Source organism: Propithecus coquereli, unplaced genomic scaffold (genome assembly GCF_000956105.1).
Source record: "Propithecus coquereli isolate 6110/MARCELLA unplaced genomic scaffold, Pcoq_1.0 Scaffold423, whole genome shotgun sequence".
Lineage (NCBI taxonomy): Eukaryota > Metazoa > Chordata > Mammalia > Primates > Indriidae > Propithecus > Propithecus coquereli.
The window spans coordinates 2,607,090-2,624,584 of NW_012149986.1; the positions used below are offsets into that span (position 1 = coordinate 2,607,090).

The 17,495-nt window shown below is 45.6% G+C and overlaps 1 protein-coding gene across 2 annotated transcripts in view; it reads left to right on the forward strand.

The window, feature by feature from the left end:
- SYK (spleen tyrosine kinase) overlaps window positions 1-17,495 on the forward strand; it is an 88,328-nt gene that overhangs the window by 17,327 nt on the left and 53,506 nt on the right. The window contains exon 1 of one of the 2 annotated variants that reach the window (XM_012653577.1): window positions 9,881-10,012. The exons of the other annotated variant lie outside the window; for it this stretch is intronic. The gene's annotated coding sequence lies outside the window, so the exon portion shown is untranslated. Of the gene's footprint in view, window positions 1-9,880; window positions 10,013-17,495 lie in introns of those variants that run through there. 2 annotated transcript variants of the gene reach the window in all.

The window sequence follows — 17,495 nt, forward strand, 5'->3', positions numbered from 1 at the left end:
AGTTTCTGTTCATTTCGCTTGCCCATTTGTTGATGGGGTTGTTTGATTTTTTCTTGTTGATTTTATTGAGTTCTAGATAGATTCTGGTTATCAGCCCTTTATCAGATGTGTAGAGAGCAAATATTTTTTCCCATTCTGTGGGCTGTCTATTCACTCTAATGATAGTTTCCTTGGTAGTGCAGAAGCTTTTTAATTTGATTAGATCCCACTTATTTATTTTTGTTGCTGCGGCGATTGCTTTGGGAGTCTTCTTCAAGAATTCCTTGCCTAGGCCGATGTCTGAAAGGGTCTTCCCAACATCTTCATTTAGAATTCTTAAGGTTTGATGCCTTAGGTTTAAGTCTGTTATCCACCTTGAATTGATTTTTCATTTATTCTTCATCGTAATGATGTTTGAAAAATTTTAAAAATACAGAAAAGTGCAGCAGCACCCAAAGTAACAAATGTTGCCATTTTTACCATTTATGCCTTTATTTTTCCTAAAAGGAAACTTTCCAAATAAAGTTGAAGCTACACCCTTCTTATGGATGAGGAAATGGAGGGTAATTTGCCCAAGCAGGAGAGCTGCTGAACAACAGGGCTGGGTTTGCACTCCATCCCCGTCCCCAGTGTTGGAGGCAGGGCCTGGTGGGAGGTGTCTGGGTCAGGGGGGGGACCCGCATGCATGGCTTGGTGCCCTCTGATAATGAGTGAGTTCTCTGAAGAGCTGGCTGTTTAAAGGAGCCTGGCGCCCTCCACCCCTCCTGCTTCCTCTCTCCCCACGTGACACCCACTCTCCTTCTGCCTCGATTGGAAGCTTCCTGAAGCTCTCGCCAGAAGCAGAACAGCCTGCAGAACCATGATCCAAAGAAACCTCTTTCCTTTGTAAATCACACAGTCTCAGGTGTTCTTCACAGCAACGCAAAGTGACTGACACAGGCCCCCTTGGGGACACGGCCGTTCTCTCCTGGCTGCTGCAGTCCCTCTCCGCGCTGCAAGGGTGGCGCAGGCTGCACTGCGCAGCGTGTCTGCAGCGTTCTTAACACTGGTGATCGTAAACCAGACAGATTTTCTATGCCATGAACTGATTTTTGGTATGTGTAAGTAAAACCTGTTTTTGAGGGTGGCAGGAGATATTTGTTAGAAAGTCACAGATACAGGGGATGTGACTGTCCGGGCTTGGGACTAATTGAGAAAAATTTCCAAATATTGGTATCTGTCCAGTTGTGTATTGATTTTTACAATAACCTGCACTTGCCCATCTAGTCTGTGACATTGAGGCCCCTTGTGAACATTCGAGCAGTCACTCCAAACGGATGAAGAACAAGTCTGAGCCCCATTCAGTGTTCCTGTACGAGACAGCACGCAGCGGTCCCACCTCTCACGGCTTCTGTGAGTCGCGGGGATTCGCCTGTGCACTGGAGTTCATTGGTAACCCACTCCACTATTCTCGGTGTTTTCGTGGGCATCTGGGGCCACGTGCCCAGCGGGACAGCATCGGAGCCACACGACGCGCATGTTCCGAGGCTCTGACTCCTTGTTTCAGCTCGTACTGGAAACAACTGTCCTTTTCCCAGTCGATTTAGTGCCTTGCTTTTTATATTTTTGTGCCTTTTTTCCCTTGTTGATTTTGCTATTTAAAACGGCTCCCAGCTGAAGTGCTGTCTAGTGTCCCTCAGTGCAAGAAGGCTGTGATGTGCCTTACGGAGAAAACCTGTCAGTTAGAGAACTTCCGTCCAGGCATGAGTTACGGTGCTGTTGGCTGTGAATTCAGTGGTAGTGATCAACAATATGTATTGAATAAGACGTCTTTAAGCAGAAACACGTAGAACAAGTCACATGCTGGTCAGTTGGTTGTCACTGGCTCTCAGGCACATAACCCCCGAGGACCAATGGATCAGTATTTGCTAATTCAGCATTTGGGGTGACTTTATGGAGCATACCACTTCAAATAATGGCAATCAACTATATTTTATTTCTGACTTTTACAAAGCAGGGAAATAATTTTTAAAACCAAGTTAAATTTGAATGTTTTGTAAGAGACACATTTTTGAAACAAATGAACTACTTAGTGGAATCTCTTAGCCTTGCATTTTGTACGAGTTAATTAAATGGGCAGGTTTCTATCAAGCTCCTCTGATGTGCCTGGCACTGTTTTGGTCCCAGTAGTGCATCAGCAAACAAATCCAGAAGTAGACAGATAGGGATTAGAAGCAGTCTCGGCAACTTGATATTTCTGTTTAAAATTAGTAGCAAGCCCAGTGAGTTCTCCAAATAAGAATCTTCTAATTATCGTGTCTTTCTTATGAAAAGATGGTTTTCACAGTCAGTATTTCTAAAATAAATATCTTTCTCATTGGCAGAGACCGATTGCATGGCGGGTCTGCTTGCCCCTGCGCAAGCTGGAGACAGGCGATGATGTGGTGTAGTGCTCACCTCCCAGCAGGTCCACGGCTCCCAGAGCTCGGACTCACGGGACAAGCCCAGGTCATCCTGCGCACAGGCTCCCCCAGAGCCTGTCAGGAAGAAATCTCTGCTTCACAACAGGGCAGCCTCAGGCATTTCTTTCCGCAGGAGTCTCCACTGCAGTCCATACAGCTCAGGTGCAAGGAGATGAGGTGTACACTTAGAGCGATTATCTCTTTGAACAACACTGTAGGCATATCTTTCAGGGTCCCCACCAGAAACAGGCCCACACCTGCTTCTTTTAATCAGGAATTTATGGTTCTCTCAGTCCAGATGCGATTTATAAATCAGGGATCGTTTTTTCCATGAGCGGTGCTACCTAACAATAGCCAATAAGAGAAGCATTATTTCCCTGCAGCCAGAGCCTGTTCCTCAAATGGTAAATGTTGAACCAAAGCAATTCTTTTGACAAAGCACTTATGTTCTGTGCAGGGTAGAATGTTGGTCATTTTAGCAGTTGCAAGTTTTTGTGAAAGAAGTACTTTAGATAACATAGTGATAGAGAATTTTTTACTTAGGTCTCTAAGTGTTCGGTGTTTCTTATACACCATTCTTCGGTCTTCTTGATCACTCTGTGCTGGAAGGGGTGCTGGGTCTGTGGTGTTACGGCCACGCCGCTCTTCCACTGAGATCAGCACAGCGTCCAGCGTCATCGTTGCCCAGCTGCCCTGCAGGTGACTAGCCTAGCCCGTGTGTGTCGCTCGGGCCCTCATGTAGTCAGAGGGGTGGCTGATGGGGCGATGCCTTGATCTTGCTCTAGAGCCCATGTTATGTAGGGTGAGTTTTATGCTTTGTTTTTATATTTTTGCATGGAAAAGCTTAAATTTTTATATTGACTATTTTCTAATAGTATAGACAATGGTATAATGATCATGCATATACTCAGAACTTCCTCATGATAATATTTTGTCATATTAGCTTTATCTACTCTTTTTTTTCACTGAAGTGTTTTTAAAATAAGGTGCAGATATCATAGAATTTCACCCCCTAAACACTTTAGTATAATTCTCTCTTAAAAAGACATTATAGTACAGATGATCCTACCTAACACAATTAATCTTACCTGGTATTCCCCGAGTCTGCCTGTAGCAGCAGAACTGGTAAGAATGTGTGAGCATGCCTGCCTGACAGTGGGACCACGTCCACCCAACAGCGAGGGCGTGCCCGGAGCCATCACCCTGCCGTCACTGGGACATCCCCACCCTGATCACCAGCACCGATGTAGCTCTTACCAGGTGCTAGGCACCACGAGTACCTCACATGGATGGACAACAGAATCCCTCATCAACTCTTGGCGCTGGTTTTACAGTTACTCTCATTTTGCAGATGAGGAAATGGAGGCTTAGCTTTATGGCTAAAGGCAGCGGAGCCAGGTTTTGGACCCAAATACTCTGATCCCGGAGCTGGACTTACGACCACTTTACAGACCACCCCTCCTACTCCACACATACTCAGGCTTTCGGTGACTCTACAGGAAGGTCCTGCCTAAAATAAAGTGCACAAAATGCAGCTCGATCTTGTTATTAAGGGGAAAGAGAAAAGTGAATATTGCCTTCAAAGCACAAGAACTCTAATTTTGTAGAGTTGTTTTGTTGTCTCGATTTAGATCTCAAATTTTGTCAAGGATTGTGTTTAAGAAAAGAAAGGAATTAGAATAAGGCCCACAGTTTTCTCCATAATTTTGGATGAAGTTGTGATCAACTAATAAGCTTGTTAGAAAATCAAACTAGACAATGTCTAAATAAGACAGAAAAGGTTTGCTAACTATATTACATTTGGTGGGCTATGTAAAGCAAATATTATTTTTCTTGTGCATTCCATACCTACACAACAAAACAGAGACCTAACATTTTGAGGCAGAAGTAGCTTAGGACTGTCTCAAAATTCCTGGGGAGAAAATATGGAAAGGATATGCAGGTGTCAAATACTGAGCACATGGGGCCCTGGGGACACTGGGCTCTGCTAGTGACTCAGACAGACATGGAGTAGACTGCACCAAGGGCCCTGGAGCACCCTGGCTTCCTGAGATTTGAGGTGAACAGGCAGGGCTCCTGGCTGGAAAAGACTGCAGGCACATCCCTGTGACTCCTTCCTTCATTCAGCAATTACTTATAAACCAGATATTCATTTACTCATTCATTCAGATGTTTGATGGGGTTGTGAACCATCTATTATAGAATAATCACATCTTAGTCATGCATCCATTCACTTATTCACTTATTTGAACCATGTTTGGGGACCAACATTTATAAGACAGGCCATCTGGCAGACACTAGGTAAACGAGGGTCCCAGCTCCTCCCTGTGAGAAGCATGGGAGTTGTCACTTCATCCTTGTAAAAAGCTAGACAAACTGGAAATCAGTGACTTCTCTTGGCTTATCAAAGAACTGAGGTCCCAGGGCAGATACACACCTGGATATCTGGAGAGAGAGATGGGCACATCCAGAGATGCCAAGCCTGCTTCCCTGGAGCAGAAGCTTTGGAACCTCACCCATTGGAAACTCTTAACTGGTGATTTTGGTCAGTTTCTGGAGGCTGACAATGTAATAGTTTGAGAGAGAGAGAAACTCCTGTGGGTAGCAGTGTCAGGAGGGCTTCCACTTTCTTGGGCTTTACTTCTGGGGACCTTATTTTAAGGGTGCCCAGGGTATGTTTTAATCAGGTGTGGTAAGACATGCAGACGTGGAAGTGACTATCATGAAGGAGGAAGTTTATACTCACAGATCACTAGAAACAGAGAGCACAGCACGCCATGCCATGCAAGGAGAAGCACCGGGCAGAGAGAATGGGGGAAAACATGGGCGCCACCACCTTTGCTGTGGTTTCTCCAGAAAAGGCGAAGCAGGGCAAGCAGGCATGGACTTGTCTGGTTTGAGTATTTCCAGCAGCTCTGGGCTGTAGGGGCTGCCCCTAGTTGTCTGTGCCTGGCCTTGGGGTGATCAGAACAGAGAATAGTGGATTGGCTTGTGAGAGCCCGATAAAGGAGGTAGTTGGGGAGTGGGGTTTGGATTGATTGGTTTGCATGTGAGGAATCCTTTACTTTCTCTAGAAATTATCTAGCCCTGGGAGAGGCAGTATCTCCAGTATTAGCAAGGCCACAGATGTCAAAACACTGGAAAGTATAGAAAACAAAAAGGCATGATTAATACAAACCTCAGTAGGTTCTTGCAGTGGAGATCTGAGAAAGAGCCCCTCGTGGCCCTGGCAGGGGAGGGGAAAAGTGATAATTATGAGATATACCCAGAGCTTTCTCTATAACAAAGGTTACTCTCCAGGGGAAACACTTTGTTAGAGGCTTATCTCAGCTGGGAATTTCCAAGAGAATTCCTCATAGTCCAACACCTTCCTGTCTTCCTGTATCACTTAAAGGACAAAAAAAAACCCATAGTCAAAAGGGATCAGGGCTTCAAGGAAATTGTTACATAATAATAACAAAGTCGAATGTCCAAGAAGCCATAACAACCTGAAATGTGTATGCATATTACAATAGAGCATCAAAATACACAAGGCAAATGTTGATAAGGAGAAATAAACAAATCCAATATCATAGTTGGAGGTTTCAATCTCCTTCTCTGGATAATTGATAGACCAAATAGGTAGAAATCAGTAAGGACATAGATGACCTGAGCAGCACTGTCAATCAACTTGATCTAGTTGACATTTTAAAAATATTTCACTCAACAGCAAAAGAATGCACATTCTTCTCAAGCTTACGTGGAACATTCACCAAGACAGAGCACATTTTTGAAAAACATTTGGTAACAAATTTAAAAGAATAAAAGTCATACAAATTATGTTCTCAGAACAAATAGAATCAAACTAAATATCAATAACAAAAAGATAGTTGTAAAATCCCCAAATATTTGAAAATTAAACAATTAGACTTCTATATAACCCTTAAAGTTATAGAATAAGTCTTAAAAGAAATTTAAAAATATGGTGAACTGCATAAAAATGAAAAAATGTAACTTGTCAAAAATTGTGAGATGCATCAAAAGCAGTGCTTAGAGGGAAATCTATAGCATTAAGTGCATAAATTAGATAAAAGAAATATACAAAGTCAGTAATTTATGATTCCATTTTAGAAAACTACGGAAGAACAAATTAAGCCAAAACCAGGCAAAGGAAAAAAATAATTAAAATTAAAGCAGAAATCATTGAAATGGAAAATAAGAAAATAGTTTGATAAAACTTTAGCCAAAATAAACAAGAACAAAATAGATAAGACACAAGTTACCAATATCAGAAGTGAAAGAAAAGTCATCACAATTGATGTCATGGACATGATGAGGATAATAAAGGAATGCTGTGAACAACTTTATACTCACAAATTTGATAACTTAGGTGAAATTGACTAATTCTTGAAAGACGCCAAGTACCAAAACTTACAGAAGAAAAAGTAGATAGCCTGAATAGCCCTGTGTTTCTAAAATTTAAATCAATATAAATTTCCAAAAAAGAAATCACCAAGCCTAGATAGGTTCACTGGTGAATTCTAGTAAACTTTTAAGGAAGAAATAATACCAATTTTCCACATTCTCTTCTAGAAAATAGAAGCAGAGGAAACAGTTCCTAATTCATCCTATGAGTCCAGATTTACCCCAACACCAAAATCAGATAAAGACATTATAAGAAAAGAAAACTATAAGCCAATATCACTCATAAATACAAAAATCCTCAACAAAATATTAGCAAATTAAACACAACAATGTATAAAAAGAATTATGTACTGCGACCACGTGGGATTTATTCCAGATATGCAAAGCAGATTCAACATTTGGAAATAATATAATCTATCAGATCAACAGGCTCTGGAATAAAAATTATATGATTATATCAATAGATGTAGAAAACACATTTGACAAAATTGAACATCCTTTCATGAAAAAATCATTGATAAACTAGGAATATAGGGGGAAGTGTCTTCAACCTGATAGAGAACATCCACAAAAAACCTACAGATAACATCATATTAATTGTGAGGGACTGAACACTTTTCCTCTAAGATTGAGAATACGACAAGACTGTCTTCTCTTACCGCTTCTGTTTGACATCCTACTAGATCTCCTAGTTAGTGCATTTAGCAAGAAAATGAAATAACAGGTATACAGATCAGAAAAGAAGAAATAAAGTATCTTTATTCACAGACAGTGTGCTTGTCTGTATAGAGAACTCTAAGGAATCTATAAAACAACTCTTGTAACCATCAAGTGTGTATAGCAAGCTTGCAGGATACTAGGTAAATATACAACAGTCACTTGCTTTCCTATATACCAGCAATAAACAATTGGAATTGGAAACAAACAAACAAAAATTACCATTTACTATAACACTAAAAAGACAAAAAACCCTTAGGTATAAATCTAACAAAATATGTACAGTATCTGTATGCAGAAAACTATAAAACATTGATGAAAGAAATCAAAGAAGATGGAAATAAATGGAAAAGTAATCCATGTTCATGGATTGGGAGACTAAATACTGTCAAGATATCGATTCTTCCCAGCTTAATATGTAGTTTCAACACAATCCCAGTTGGAATCCCAGCAAGTTGTTTTGTAGGTATTGACAGCATGATTCTAAAGTTCACATGGAAAGGCAAAAGACCTAGAATTGCCAGCACAATATTAAAAAAGAACAAAGTCAGAGAACTCACACTACCCAATTTCAAGTCTTACTACAAATAGAGTTGGAATAAGATAGAATTCCTGCTCTTGTGCAGGAGACAGGCATTCATCAAATGTTCACACATTACAAAATAAAGATAAATTAAGTCCAAACAGCGGTCAGTGGTACAATAGAAAAGCATGCGCTACCTGAACGGGACTGGATGTTCTGGGAGCATCAGGAGGTGAAGCACAAAGACGGTCCAGGGGAAGTCGGATCTGAGGGAAGCCACTTTGACCCTGGGGGCAGGAACATGCTTGTGCCGAGCTGGAGGCGGACTGGGCAGTGGGGGATTTTTAGCAGAGAACCTGGCCTCGGATTGGAGAGAGCTCACTGGAAGGGAGCAGTGGAGATGTGTGCTGGCAGCCGGCGCGGCCTAGGAGAGATGTGAGGGGCAAAGGTGTCACGTGTGCTGGAGACGAATGGACACTTTTGGGAGGTTGGGAGGGGAGAGGGGTGGCATTCGCAGTGGGTTGACTTCAAGGAGTGTGGGGAAGGGAGTGATCTAAGAGAACTTGAGTAGTTAAATGGATGGAATTCATGGGCACAGCTCCAGGGAACAAGGGAGGCACTCAGGTTTGGCAGGAAGGCTGTGAGCTTGCATTTGGATGGGCTGACTATGAGGTGTCTTTCACCACCATTTATGTAATATATGAAGAGGGTCTCTACAGGCTGTAGCTGAGAGCGGAGGCTGCTGTCAATATTGGCTCTACACCTGCCTTCTTTGTGCTCTTCAGCTAGGTGACCTTCCTGAGCCTCCATTTCCAGGTCTGTGAGTTGGGGATAACAGTAGTAACCACTTTTAGGGATGTGGTGCAGGTTGGCTGGTGCCCTGCGAGTCAGGTGCACATCAGTGGTTGTTTTCATCATAGTCATGGTTGTCCTGGCCAGCGCCAAAGATGTACAACTAACCTCTCTGTGGCTCGAGTTTATCATCTGTAAAATGAGAATACTTTTTCACAGAGCTGTCATTTTCGCAGGTTTGGGGTGCACATTGGCTACTGTTACTTTTCTGAACATATCCCTGTGAGTCTCCTAACCCCACCCCGGTCAAGGCGTCCACACAACTGCTCCCAGCCCTGGCTGCTCAGGAGAGGATTTCTTTCAGGCTCGCATTTACAGTGGCGTTTCTCTGCCTTTGTGGAAATTCACAGGGTACGGGGACATTCAGTAGATGCTTGAAAAGCACCCCTGTCTCAACTCGAGGGAGCTGGTCAGAGGCCCCCTGTAAAGTGGCCTCTTTCCATACTTTTGCTAGGGCCACAAGCAGCTGTCTGCCCAGGAGGTCTGGGAACAGGGACAGAGAGCTGACAGCCTGGCTCAGGCCTTGCCCAGTGGCCACGGAGACTGTCTCTGGTGACCCTGCTGTCTCCTGGCTGCGAGTGAGCAGCTGAGGTCTCCGCTAAGGCTTTTTCAAAGACCTCCCTCCTATTGGCTTCAGCCTTCTGGTGGAATTTGATACATACTATGACCTAGGACTTTTAAAAAAATATAGAATAGCCAGAAAAATTTTGATCTACTCTACCTAGCAACTCAAGACAAAGTTCATTTCAGTAAGAACGCTTAGGAAACGGTATTTCCTGGCTGGCCAAGCCATGTCCACTGACTCTTCTAAACGTGGGGTGCTGGAAGGGTCCACGTCTCCGAGCATTACTTCATTTTGAATGTGCAATTAAAAGAGGCCCCATGCTGCCAGCACTTCTGCTTTCTGGCTTGTTTTGCATGCTGGCACTTTAAGGAAAAGGCACTTCCCTAATTGCAGACACTTGTCTTCTGCTTTCTCTCCATTTCGGCTGTTTTCCTAAGATACTTGTTTCTGTTTTGTGCTTCTTCCCATCCCACACTCCATGCTGCCCGGCACCTGGGATTCCAGACCTGCGTTTGAATCCAGTAAAGGAAGGTAGGTCCAATTAACAGGAATCAAGCACATTTAGAAAGCCTGACTGCAGGACTCTGCGCTTCCACGGGTGCCCGTAGGAGAGATTCTTAGGTTTCATGTCTGTGCACCTGTTTCCTCCAGTTTGCCTCTGCATTCTCCCGCCCAGCATGTGCCCATCCTGAGCTGCGGGGCATAGCAGTTTGCCACCCTGGGGCTTGCCTGCACTTATCATGCGGCCGAACCATCTTCTCCCCTTCATACGACCCTTGCCACTGGCTTTAAGCATTGGGTATATTTATGTCTCAGGTTTATGAAAGACACAGTTATGAAATTTCAGGAGACCGTCATAACCTTCTGTTATATTTTGCCATCATGAATCACCCATAATTATTTTTTAACTGGCTAGAAAAAAAATGATAGTGATTTTTAAAATGTTAACATTCAGTTAAACCCTGGATATTTCTTAATCCACGTTCAGCGTGTCCTTTTTGCTTAAATCAGGTGGTTTGGTCTCTCTGGCAGCTGCAGGGTCCCAGGGAAGGTCATGCTGATGAGATGGAGTGATGGAAAAGAAAATAGTGCCTAAAGCTGCAAACTTTAGCAAGGCATTAGGGGTTGGACAGGAGAAGTCAGGTCTGCTGACTGTTGTCCCCGTGATCCGCCATAGTCTCACCCCAGGTCTCCCCAGCTGCCTCAGTTCCTCTGAGTGGGACGGGTCTTGGGATCGGATCAGGAGCAGACCAAGGACTGCTCCGTGACTCTGTGGCCTGCCCTGTTCATCTTCCCTGTGTGGTCTACCCAGACAAGGACAAGGCCACTGAGACTTATCGGGCACTTTGACAGTGAGTTCTTTTCTTTAGTATCTGGTCCAGAGCAGCGTGAGTGATGAGGTGGCCCCGGGATACTGGGAAGACATCCTTGGACCCACTTGGGGTCAAGGCAAGCCCCAGCCCACTGGCTGCAACCCCACCCTGTTCTTTTCTGCTCACAGGAGCTCACCAGGGACATTGCTAAGTGACTACCTTGGATGTGACCCAGTGCTCAGTTAATTATTTACAAAGGCTAGCTCTCTCTTTAGTAACCCGTTGCTCCTTCCTCTCCTCTGGGTACACCTGTGTGATGCGGCACACAGCTCTCCCCAGTGGAGGACTGCAGAGGTGACTCCCTTCTGGACGGAGCCCGGATGGGCTGCCCACCTCTGGCGCCAGCATGGGCCCTCTCCCTTCTCTGCACGTGGAGAGTGGTGGCCCACCTCCCCACTTCCGCTCACATCCCGCCTGCTTCTCTTTCTGATCCTGGAAGTGGGTGTGACCAGTTCTCTTCACTGTGGAGCAGTAGCACTTGGCAGCGAAATACTGGGTTATAGCAGAGGTTCTCGATGTCAGAGCACTTAGAAATCACCGGGAAACTGTTTAAAACACAGACTTCCTGTCTCTGTGTCCTCTTTGCTCAGCACGGCTTAGACACTCCTGTCCACAGGGGAGTCAGGCAGGCGCCCTGCGGCCCACTCCCGGGAAGCACTTGGCTTGAGGGCGTTTGTGAGCTGGAGCTCATGCCAAGAAGCTGAATCTGCAGGTGGCTTTGGCCAGTCCCATTGAGAGGTGAGAAGAGGTGTGGATCGTTGAGAGCTTGAGATCCCACAGCCCAGATCCCTTCTGCCTCCCTGTTGTCAGAGAGACAAGGAGGCTCATTTTTCTGTCCCTTATGGCATCTGACATAATGACTTGAACATGATAGGTGCTCAAAAAGCATATCAAATGTGTCAGTAATTTAGATTTTAAAATTAAATGCACTTAGGTGGGCTGGTTGCTTATTGGTAACCACATATGTTGAGAGCTAACATTTATGTTGACATTAAGGCATAATATCTGTGATTTGTGTTAACTATGTCAAGCTGGGCATAGAAAAGAGGTTTTTGAGTGTCTCTTGTGGAGCAGAAAATGTCCACAATATGTTGGCTGAGATACTCAGCCTTGACTTGATGCATTTTCAGGTCTTTCAGGTTCTGAACACACAGCACAAGATTTGATTTTGAAGGTTTGGTTAGTGTTTTCAAGTATTGCAACATTTCTACTTCTAAGTGTTAGTAAAAATCGTGCTCACCAGCCTTGGCTCTTTTTGCTTCTGAAAGGTGGTCTGTGTGTTCTAGGAAGTCCCCCATGCATGCCTGCGCATGTGCAGGATGGCCGTGGCGCCTGGTGCTGCCTGCAGAGACCAGGTGTCTGGACGGTGTGATGGACAGGAGGCCGGCTCAGGCCCTGCGCCTAGCTTCTATTCCTCCGTGTTGAGGCCACAGGTCTGAGTCCACATGTTTACTTTTTTGTGCAGCAAAGTCCTGCCACAGGAGACAGGACCCCCAGCTCTTTGCAGACTATTCGAGGGCGGTCATCTCCAGAGCCTGGTTCTGGGTGTGGTGGCCCCACTGCATCCTTGGTTGTTTCTCTGTAACTAACCAGCCAGTCCAGCAAGATGATTCTCCCCCTGGCTGGGCTCATTCCTCTTTCTCATGAAAATTAATCTAACCCACAGATGAAGTTCCCTTTCACCCAAGTCCTCACACCCAATTTTCTTTGCTTCAAGCTGCAAAGGAAATTCCCAGGCGCATCTTAACGGGCCACTTTGCATTGAGGTGGCTGTGTGGTTTGAGTGTGAAAAGCCTGCTTATCTTTTTGCATCTTGCTGATTTTGTTCCCCTAAATGGTATGGATTTGACAGAAGTTGTCCCCAGATGTTGTTTTCCTAGAGAACCACTTACTTCCACCACTGTCAGCCCGGTCCATGTCACGTGAGGGGCTCTTGTGGCCCAGGGACGTGGAAGTGTGCCACCTGAAACTGCCCGGCGTGGTTGGAAATGTTCATTGTAGGAAGTGGAGGGGCCAGGGGCACACCTGCAGGAGCCATGCTCCAGTGGGCTTGAGAAAAGCAGACGCCTTGGTCTCAGGTGTGAGGCCCTTTGATAACCGGGATGGACAGAGTCATAGAAAGGAGGCTGAGAGACATGGGCTGCCTCTTCCACGCTGAGCTAGAAAATTCGAGAATAACAGATTTAGGGAACAAGAATAATATTGTAGGAACACAGTCTTACATAGAGAGAAGCGTCTTTTTCAAAACACCTAAGACAAAATTGTGTTATCGTCAAGAATGAGGTTGAGTCTTCTCAGAAGAGGTGGTGGAGTGGGGAGGAAAATGGCTTACGGTCAATCCTCATCATTCAGGACTCCATATTTATAAGTTCACCTACTCACTAAAATCCAGCTACAGCCCCCAAAGCAGCACTCATGACATTTCCACAGTCATTTGTGGAAATGACACGCACAAAGTGGTGAAAAATTTGAGTCACCCAATTTGTACGCCGAGGTTGAACAAGGCGACACTCTGCCTTCTTGTTTCAGCTCTCGTACTACAAACAAATGTCCTTTTCTCAGCATTTTTAGTGCAATGTTTTTTGCGTTTTTGTGTTTTTTGTTGGTGATTTTTCCATTTAAAATGGCCCCAGGCACAATGCTGAAGTGCTGCCCGGTGTCACTAGGCACAAGAAGGCCGTGATGTGCTTTACAGAGAAAATACACGTGTTAAAGAAGCTTTATTCAGATGTGAGTTGTTCTGGTATTGGCCATGAATTCAGTGTTACTAAATCAATAATATCGATGAAATAAGTTTCTTTAAATAGAAACACAGATAAAATAAGGTTATGTATTGATTTGTTGACAAAAATGTTGGGACCAGCAGATCGCAAAAACCTGACCCCGTATTTCCCCTGGGAGCAATGGTTCGGAACCTGTGAATTTGGTGTTTGTGGTGACTTTCTAGAGCATGACTACCGTGAATAACAAGAACTGACTGTGTTTTGTTTCATGCAAAAGATGAGAAGAGAATGGAGCCAAGAGTAGTGAGAATGACAAAAAGGAGAGAGAAGAAAGAAGAGAAAGAAATGACACTGTGATGGTTTATGAGTTATCATGTTGTTGATGACAATCAATTAATCTGAACTTTGGCATCCGCCTTTGATCCCGGTTCCCATAGTCTGTAAGTGCCAGGCTCGGATACTGTGGCCGTGCGGGGTTTGGTGCGCCAGTCCTCTAGCCACCCTGCGCAGCAGAAGTGGAGACGCAGGAAGACGGCGAGGCAGGCGGCTCAGGAGCACATGCCAGGAGCACGTGGCCCCCTCCTTCCTGATCTCCAGCCCACCTCCCTGCACCTCTTCGGTACCAGAGGTTTTATTCTAACCCTGTCAGAACTCAGCCCCAGCACCGTGCTCACTCAGTCCCAGCTTTTGGGCCCCATTTGTCAATAAGTCACTCAAATATTTATTAAGCACTGGTTGCTTTTCTTACCTGGCTCCATTGCACGTGCTGTGTTAGTTATCTGTTGCTACGTAACAGATTACCCTAAACTTAGTGGCTTAACCAACAGTAATCATGTATTATCTCATAATTTCTGTGGGTTGGGCACTTGAGACCTCTGGGCTGGCTCAGGCTGTCCAGGGGGTTGCAGTCGGTGTAGGCCAGGGCTGCGGTCACACTGAAGGCTTGACAGAGGCTGGAGGCTCTTCCAAGGTGGCTCCTCACAGGGCTGGCCAGTTCCTGCTGGCTGTTGGCTGGAGGCCTCAGTTCCTACCACACGGGCCTCCTCACAGAGCTGCTTGAGCACCCTTTCAACATGGCATTTGGCTTCCCTCGTGTGAGCACTCCAAAAGCCAAGGGGAAGCTTCTGGGCTCTGGGGGCTAGCCTCAGACATCCTATAGTCAGCCAGTTGTGTGCCAGGGGTGTGAATACCAGGATGTGAGGGTTGTTGGGCACCATCCTGGAGACTGCCTGCTGTGCATGCCTTTTAGCTCTTCAACAGACTGCAGACTACAGACCCATTCCTAGGGTTGCCTCTATTTTAGGCAGTAGGGAACAAGATGAGTATCTATTCTAGTGTCTGTTCTTTGGGGAACATAAAGCCCTGGGCAGGGGCTGGGTGGGCATGTAGAGCTCAGCCCCTCTTCGTTAGTTGACAGTCACGCTGGCTGTGCCTCTGCAGGGGCTGCATCTTCTTCCACCAGAGTCGTGGGCTCCGCACACGTTTTTCAGCTGCTTGCCCTGGTGTGAGCCTCTGTGCCTAATCTTCCACTCAGACTGCCCCTAGAAACACGATTTTTAATTAGCTCAAATGTTATCTGAAACATTGTGCACATGATGGCAACTATGGAGCTATTGCTCTCAGCCTATAAATGCTGTCTGATAAACTAGAGCTACGCAGTGATATTTTCCAAGCTAACTGCATTTTGAAGGGCAGAGGTTGTACAATCAGCCTTAGTCCTGGAACTGGGGAAATGGACCATGACAGTCTAACTGGAACATGCCAGTGAGTGCAGAACGACACAGTATATCTTAAATAAGACGTGCAGAAGACATGAGGCTGCTAGCTGGTATGATGGCCCCAGGCTCCTTGGAGATCGGGCAGATAGAACCAAATCCTGAAGAAGAAATCTCCTTTCTAGAAGATTTAACCCCTCTTGATGTACCGTGTGCTCCCTGATTGGTGTTGGTAGGGATTTTGAGGTAAGGAAGCATTACCTTTGGTTCAGTTCAAGCCTCCATTGATGCCACCACCCTCACGTGGGCGAGGTGTGTCTGTCTCCCTCCCTCGTGCACACGCTCACACACATTCCCTCCTGCAACGTATGGGCTGCCTGTGCCTTTCTCTTCTGCATCTCACCATCACTGGATCCTTCCACGCTCTGTTCCGAGCTCCCACCACGAGGTTCCAGTGGCCGTGGGCACTCCTGCACACTCTCCCTCATGCCTGTGATCCGTTGCAGTGGCTTTGGTACCACTGTCATACCCTGTCACAGGTGATCTGGGATGCCACAGTGCCAGGTCACGCAGAGCTGGAGTGGGTGGCTGGCCCTCCCAGCACGCAGCCTCTGCTCTGCACTCTGGCTCTGCTGCCCTCTGGGCCAGTGGATGCTACCTCCATGGGGTTCCCTTCTTTCCCGACCCCCGACCTGTCCCTTGCTCATCAGCATGATGTTAACAAATTAGATAAGCGAGTATTTGTTCAACTAATTTATTGGTGAAAGGCTAGAGCAGTAGAAGGCACACATCAACTTTGTGTCAGGCTACAACAGCTAACACAGTGGTTTCCATCAGTGGTCAGTTTGCCTCCGGAGGACCGTTGGCAGTGTCTGGAGATAGTTCTTGGTTGTCACAATGGGGGAATGGTGTACTTCTGGCATACAGTGAGTGGAGGCCAGGGAAGCTACCGCACACACAGCAGAGAATGATGCAGCCCAATGGCAAGAGTGCAAGGTTGAATAACCCTAAGCTAATCCTGCGAGTGGTGTCAGATGGTGGCAGGGGACATCTGAGGGAGGGAGCTGGGTAAGTGCAGCTGTCTTAATATGTAAATTGAGGGTGGGGGACAGGTTTTGACCACATGTGAAAAAGGAAGCTTTTCATGCTCCTGAAGCCCAGCAGGGATACTGGATAGCTGGGACCGCCCAGGGCTGGGCACCAACCAAGGAGATGGCAGTGCCATCATCAGGGGCTTGGGCACCATGGAATTGTGTGATCGAAGTGACCAGGACAGTGAGAGCTCTTGAATAATGCGGAGGGAGGGAGAAGTCCCTGACTTGGAGTGACCGTTGACAGCAAGCACGCACAGGTTGTTTGGGGGAGCAGAACTAGTTGTGTTCTGTGTGTCCTGCGCACAGATGGAGGATTGGGGCTGGAGAAGGTTAGGGGTCAGATAAGAAAGCTTTTTCTACCAGCAGCATCAGGTACACGCTGGGGTGGGTGCCCTTCCCTAAACTCATGCAAGAGCCAAGCTCCATCTGAGGCAGCCCCGGAGCTGAGGCATCCAGAAGGTCAGACAAGAGGGGATCCTTGGCTCTCTGACTCCAGACCGTGGGCCCCCACCTGGACACGCAGCACTGCACCGTCAGCACTGTTATCACGACAGCAATATGCAGTTGACCCTCGAACGTCATGGCTTTGTATTGAGCAGGTCCACTGATGTATGGATTTTTTCTTTCTTTTTTTTCCATTTAAAAAGAAAAGCTTTATGGTTTTTTGTTTCTTTTTTTTTTTCCAGAATATTATTGGGGTACAAATGCTTTGGTTGGATTTTTTTCAATAAATATATTGGAAAATTTTTTGGAGATTTGTGACAATTTGAAAAAGCTCACAGACAAACTAAGTAGCCCAGAAATATTTAAAAAGTTAAGAAAAAGGTATGTCATGCATGTATAAAATACATGCGTATACTAGTCTATTTTATCATTTACTACCATAAAATGTACACAAATCTATTATAAAAAGTGAAAATGTTATCAAAACTTACACATGTGAACTGTTAGAGCCCACACGTGGTGCCACTGGCAGCTGAGAGAGATGCAAGCAAACGTAAAGATGTAGTGTGAGGTCATAACTGCATAAAGTTAACTGTGGCACATACTGTCCTGCTGCGGTAATTGTGCAGCCACCTCCCGTTGCTGTTGTGGTGGACTCAAGTGTT